Consider the following 7,500-nt stretch of genomic DNA (forward strand, 5'->3'; position numbering starts at 1 on the left):
AAAGGGGGAGCCGCTCCCAAGGCTCCCTCTTCTCCCGTTTCGTAAGCGTGCATTGCGCCAATCCTGGCGCCATCTGTATTCCTTGTAGCGATACACGAGGTGCTACAGATACTGTATGTAGGGAGGGGTCCTACAGTCCTTTCATAGAAACGGAAGGGCGGGTCCATCAGGACGACATGGCCATCTCACTCAAAAATAGATTTTTCGCTTCTCTCAAAATCCGTTTTTTGGGCTCAAGCCATGTCGTCCTGATGGAAGTATACCAGAGCATTACTGTATCTGTGGATTCTCATAACGTGCCGTACTCCCCGGAGGTAATTTTTCCTGGTCAACTAGACCTAGAGACCTAAGATGTTACCGTTATACATCTTTTCAACTAACCATAAACCATGTTAGAGCTTCCTGCCCCCTAGAGGGAAGAGTCCTACTAGACTCTGGAAAAGTCTCGAAGAGTACATATACCTATGTATGAATACCAGGCCAGCCAATATAGTGGTCTCACCCTATATTAAGTAAAGCATAGTTTGTGAAGAACCACTGCGTCAATATGAAATATCGACCAGTTCTCAGCACAATACTTGTATTGGACAAAGATTTATATCCGCATAGGAGGAAACTTGTAAATCCGCCACCGTCCCCTTATGGTATGGAGTCCTCCCGTTAAGGGAAAGCATAAACCAATGCAACATACCTTGCATAAAGGAACAATCTATTAGAATTATCCCAGATAAAGTACATAGAATGAATGCTCAAATATACCAATAAATTGACACAGGTGAAGGAGACGCAAGGTTCTCAAGAACAAGTTTATTGACAGACAATAAATAGACAGGTTAGCAACTATTAAATATATATATATATATATATATATATATATATATATATATATATATATATATATATATATATATATATATATATATATATATATATATATATATATATATATATATATATATATATATATATATATATATATATATATATATATAAAGAGGATAACCAAAACTTTAAGCATAAGTATGATAGTAAACAGAACTTGTTTATCTGAAAGAAAAAACATATTGCCACTTTTAACATACCGAGGTATCAAAGTCATAAAAATCTGTATTACTAGTCAATCACATTAGCGTTAGAAACGCTCGGCACACATGTCTGCACTTATGCTAGGTTCACCTTTGGAAATGGAACAGTCAACATGGGCAACTCAGTGCCCCCACTTAGTTTGTAGTACAGCATATAACTACACACTCACCCTGGAATTAATCGTCCCAATTAAAACCCCTGTTCCTCGCAGAGTTAAACAGCAGGGTTAATGACGTGACCCACTGCTACCACAGCTCTCTTTAGTTCCTCTACTTGCTTCGCATAGTGGCGAAAGAACACTCTGGAAGACTTCCAGCCAGTGTATGAACGAAGATGTTCAAAATCCATACAATTTAAGAAATTTAAGGATGAGGCAACTTTCCTCGGATCGTGACCTGCGGGTGTACTGTCAGGATCCGCTCTGCGAATAAAATATGTGATTTTCGCCCTGAGTTGATTCAGAGATAAATTTGAGCCTGATGTTTCTCCCCTGAATAGTTGACCACCCTTGAAGTCTGAGGTTTTACGAAGATAGACCTTTAGGCATTTTACTGGACATAGAGATGCATCTTCTTTCAGGGGGCAGATTCTCCAGGGACCCCACCTGTTGGTGGGTAACTCATTCTTGGCGAGAAACGTAGGATCCGGAAACAGGTTCAGTTCTCCCCCATCCAGGAACTGAACACGACCTCCCTCTCTCGAGAGGGCTACAATCTCACTAACCCTGGCCCCGGACGCGAGTGCAAATAGGAAAATAACTTTTTGGGTCAAGTCCTTTAACGCACACTCCTCATTGCTCAACAGAGAAGCGAAATGAAGAACTTTGTCTAAAGACCATGAAATGGGCTTTGGAGGTGCTGAAGGTCTGAGCCTAGCGCAGGCTTTCGGAACTTTATTAAAGATCTCGTTAGCGAGGTCGACCTGGAAGGCATATAGAATGGGTCTTGTCAAAGCAGACTTACACACCAAAATCATGTTAGCTACCAACCCTTGACCATGGAGGTGGATGAAGAAAGATTAGCAGAAGTCCGTCTAGATCTCCTGCGGATTCTTCGCCTTGACAAAGGCCACCCATTTTCTCCAAGATGACTCATATTGCCTTCTAGTAGATTTGCACTTATATTCCTCTAGGAAGTCTAGGCTGGCTTTCGAAATCCCGAAAAGCTTTCTCACCACTAGGGAGAGAAAATCATGAGCTGCAGGGTCCGGGTTTCCTGTAATGAAGCGCAGACAGTCGACTTCTGGACTCGCTGGGTCAGAACTGGATCTGGTAGCGGTAGAAACTTCAACCGTTGTTCCAATGCCAGGGGGAACCACACGCTGTTCGGTCACTTGTGGGCCACTATTGCCGCTACCCCCTTGAAGGATCTCAGTTTGTTGAGGACCCTCAACAGAATGTTGTGAGGAGGGAACAGATAAATCCTGGACCATCTGTTCCAGTCGAGGGACATCACGTCCACTGCTTCCGCTAAGGGGTCCTCGTACGGGGACACGTACAGGGGCAACTTCTTGTTGTCTTTCGTCGCAAAGAGGTCTATCTGCAGTTCTGGGACTTGACTCAGAATGAAGGAGAATGATCCTGCGTCTAAGGACCATTCCGACTCTATCGGTGTGAACCTGGATAGAGCGTCTGCTGTCACATTGCGGACTCCTTGAAGGTGAACTGCCGACAGGTACCACTTCTTCTTTTCCGCCAATCGGAAGATGGCCAACATCACCTGGTTGAGAGGTGGTGACCTCGATCCCTATCGATTCAAGCATCTCACAACTACCTCGCTGTCCATCACCAACCTTATGTGGATCGAGTGACGCGGGGAGACTTTTTTTAAGGTAAGGAGCACTGCCATAGCTTCTAGAAAGTTTATGTGAAAGGTCTTGAATAGCTTGGACCAAGTCCCCTGGACTTTTTTCCGATGAGAGTGACCTCCCCATCCCTCCTTCGAGGCGTCTGAGTGAATCGTCACCCACGGGGGAGGTGGCTGAAGAAGAACCGACTTCTTTAGATGTCTGGCTTGGGACCAAGGCCTGAGAAGAGTACGTAGCCGAAGCGGAACTGGTCTTCTCAGATCTCTTCGCGCATTTGATGCATAACTTCTCCAAACTCCGGTTGCATCCATTAGTTGTGCTCTTAGGACCGGGTCTTTCACCGAAGCAAACTGGAGAGAACCCAGTACCCTCTCCTCTTCGCGTCTTGATATCCTTTCGGAATCTAGAAGTCTCTTGACAGAACCCGCTATTTCCTTCCTTTTCTTCGCCGGGATGGAGAAACGGTGTGACATTAGGTCCCAGTGGATTCCCAGCCACTGGAACTTTTGAGATGGAGAAAGTCGAGACTTTTTTCTGTTGATCTTGAAGCCTAGATACTCTAGGAACTGGATCACTTGACTGGAAGCTTGCAAGCATTCTGTCTCAGATGCTGCCCACAGCAGCCAGTCGTCCAGGTAGGCTACTACCTGAATTCCCTTTAGGCGTAATTGTTTGAGAGCTACGCTCGCAAGCTTCGTGAAGATCCTTGGGGCTACATTTAGCCCGAATGGCATGGCTCTGAAGGCGTATAGTCTTCGTTGTAGCTTGAACCCTAGGTAGGGGGAGAGTCGACGGTTGATTGGGACGTGCCAATAGGCATCTGACAAGTCTATGGAGACAGAGTATGCCCTCTTGGGCAGTAAGCTCCTTATGTGTTACAGTGTTAGAATCTTGAACTTGCAATTCACTATGAACTTGTTGAGTGGCGACAAGTCCAGAATGACTCTGAGTTTTTCCGAGTCTATCTTGGGAACACAAAACAGCCTCCCTTGGAATTTGATGGACTTCACCTTTCGGATCACTTTTTTCTCCAACAGTTCTTGGATGTACTCCTCCAGAACGGGGGTGGAGTGTTGGAAAAACCGAGGGCACGGGGGTGGAGTGCTGTACCAGCTCCAGCCCAGTCCATTCTTGAGTAGGCTGTGGGCCCAGGGATCGAAGGTCCACTGATCCCGAAAATTCTGAAGTCTCCCTCCTACCGGTATCATCTCACTTGTACTGCCGTCCAGAGGTCTTGCCACCCTGACCGCGACCACCCCTGAATCCCCTTCCCCTTGAGGGGCTCCTAGACGAGCCTCTGGCTGCTCCTCTAGGCTTTGCTCGAAAGGAAGTTGACTGCCCTTCGAACGTTGGGTTGAATACCGTGGACTGTATCGACACGGCCTGGGGTACCCACTGGAATGTGATTGGGGTTTGAGCCACCATCTGGGGCACTGAAGGCAATGGCAATTGCAGTTGCTGTTGCTGTCTAAGTGGCTTGGCTGGACGAGACGGTAGCCTAGTCCTCATAGTCTTCCTCTTTGGTTGAGGACCCTCATCCGGGGAAGACTTTCTTTTGATAGCCAGGCCCCACTTCTGGAGAAGGTTTCTATTCTCCGTGGCGGCCTTATCAACAACTTCTTTGACCAATTCGCTAGGGAAAAGGTCTTTGCCCCAAATGTTAGAGAAGATTAGTTTCCTTGGCTCGTGTCTCACCGTAGCCGAGGTGAACACGAACTCCCTCGCCCTGACGAAGCTATAAAGATCCTTCGTCACCGTGGCCAGATGAGTCTTGGCCACTACCATGAACATTTCATGGACCTTAGGGTCACTTGCCATCGTCTCAAGAGTAGTATGAAGAGACATTGAGGCAGCCAGTCTTTCTTTTGTCTCAAGCTCTCTCCGCAAAAGAAAGTCAGACAGCTTAGGGAGGTCCTCGCCGAACTGACGTCCGGCAATATCAGCCTCCAACTTCCCGACTGAGAAGGTAAGATGAACGTCCTTCCAATCTTTGTGGTCCATAGGCAGGGCCAGCGACAAGGGTTTACACTCCTCCAGGGAGGGGCAAGGCTTGCCGGCCTCGACTGCTTTTAGTACAGCCGCAAACCCTTTCTGTAAAAAGGGGAAGGCTCTAGCAGGAGAGGACACAAATGAAGGGAGCTTCTTACTCAATGCAGCTACCTTTGAGTTCGTGAAGCCCCTCTCTTTCATCGAGGATGAAAGCAAAGCTTGAGCCTTAGCATGGTCCATCACTATGACCTCCTTCGGCTCTGTCTCCTCCTTTGAAGCTGGTTCCTTCTTCAACCGGACATAACAGTCCGGATATGACCCTTTGCTGGGCCAGAATTCCACCTCCTCTAGGGGAACTGAACCCAACTTATCTGAGATGACGATCTTTCCAGTCGTCATCGGCATGTGCTCAGCCTACCTCCACGGGTTAGCATCTGAGCACAAGGGAAGGTCTTTCACATTGAGCCTTTTCTGGGGCCCATGTGATGCTGCAAGTCTCTGCATCTGCAGTTCAATTGCAGCCGCCTTCTCCTGATTCTCCTTCTGCATTTGTTGGATCATTCCAACAATGGAGGAGAGGGCCTGTCCCAGCTCTACTGGGAGAGCGGACGATGTTGAGGGAATAGGCTCAGGGATCTGAACCGGAGTAGCCGACACCTCGTCGACCTCTTCCTCTACAATGTCTGGGGCTTGAACTTCATCCTGGGCTCCTGCCAGGAGGTCTTCCTCCAGACGCTCGGACACGTCAGACATCCTGTCGTCCAACTGGATGTCTTGCAAGGCAACTGCGACTTCAGCATCCACCTGGATCTGAACTTGGGGGATCTCCTCTTGAGGCTGGGGAATCACTGCATCAGCTGATGCCCTATGGAAAAGATAAGCCCTCATCTTCTCACTTGGAAGATAAGGTCCAGAGGTGTTCTTCTGGAAGCCCCTTACCCAGGTACGAAGCTTCTCCCTTGCTATATCCCTTGATTCCGCGGTCCTAGGGGAATCAAAGGCCTCAGTAATCAGGTTAGTGCACACGGTACATACCTGAGGGTCCCAATATTGGAGATCACCCTTGGAGACAGCGCATGCTGCGTGCCTCCTACAAAACTCATGTCCGCAGAAGTTTTTACTGCGGACGTTGCAGAAAACACTTCCGCACTTCGGATGGTCCTCCTGTAAAGAGAAGAAATTTCCATGAGTATCAAGTGAACTACGTATCACTGGATATGCACAGTTTAGCATAACAAATCCGAAAGGAAAGACACACACTTGTGTTTCCTTCATAACCAATTGTTGCAGCCTTCCAGATAATAAAATCGTATGGTTAATCTGTCCCAGAGTAACCAATGAAAAGTTTCCAGAGGAAACAGGTGTAGCTCACACCTAAGGTATGATTTTAAAATACCGGATAATAGACAAGAAAGAACTCACTCTCTTATCTGTAAGGCAACACCAAAGGGCTGTGCAAGACAACACAAAAGTGTTAGAACACACAGTGCTGTACCAAAACTTATACTATAGTTTTCTTCCTACAGTATATGTTATACTGAAGAATACTGGTACAGTATAGAAGGTAATGTGCCGGCCGGCACTTGCCGGCCGGCACAAACCATAACTAGCTTTAAAGTATGCTACTTAACAGCTATAAGGCGGCAGAACGCTGGTTCAAATGCATGTGCCGGCCGGCAACAGCTAATGCTCATAGCGACCGGCAGGGCTTGGCAATAGCCGGCCGGCAAAGGTAAATAACCGAGACCGGCCAGCAGCAAAAGAACCAGAGGACTACAACTGCCCGGCTGCCGGCCTCATAGGCCGGCAGCCGGGTCGGGTACAGCACTAGAAGAAAACAGAACGGAAGCCGGGATAAGAGCGTAAACTACCTCCAAGCCCAGCAATCCGAAAGAGTGCAAAAAAGGAAGGGGAGAATCTAATTCAGGCTTCTTGACCAATGCCGTCTGGCTCTACAGGCAGATATGGATGAGGGATCAAGGGAGGTCCGGGCAGCACTCAAAGCAGAAGACCCTTGCAGCCGGCTGGCAAGGGACTGAGTCAATTCCAAATCCTAACCTATCCTAGGTCCAGATGTAGAATGACGTACAGTACTGTAATGGCTAGGCCATTACGGAGATAGAGAGGGAAGGGACAAAAGAGGGTCCTACCAACCTTGCTTTAGTGAAGAATCACCCGCAGCCAAGAAAACTCATCTCAGCCTAAGGGAGATTCAAGGAGGGAGGCCAGCAATACTTGCCAGCCCCCACTGAACCAAAGCAAGGAAGGTGTTGCTACTCCCAGGGAAAGGATCTTATCCTCCCACCGAGAACAGGAACAAGGACTAGACTGCTAGATCACAAAAGAAGGAATCATCTCGTACAGAAACCTTCGGCAGTGACCTAAGGAGGGTAAGCCTCCTATGTCTGCGTCAGGCCAGCGAGGGAGACTCTACCCCAAGCCAGACAAACACAGACTCACACTAAAAACTCTGATGTTCTGTCCCTCTCTGAAGCCAGACTTACTGGAACAGGGAGGTACAGTAACACCCCAGTATAGTTGTATCGAAAGTTAATTCAGATAAACCACTAGGATTAAGCCCAAGGCTTAAACAGAGGGAATGGGATTGCATACCTTCTC

Source organism: Palaemon carinicauda, chromosome 12, assembly GCF_036898095.1.
Source record: "Palaemon carinicauda isolate YSFRI2023 chromosome 12, ASM3689809v2, whole genome shotgun sequence".
NCBI classification, from domain to species: domain Eukaryota; kingdom Metazoa; phylum Arthropoda; class Malacostraca; order Decapoda; family Palaemonidae; genus Palaemon; species Palaemon carinicauda.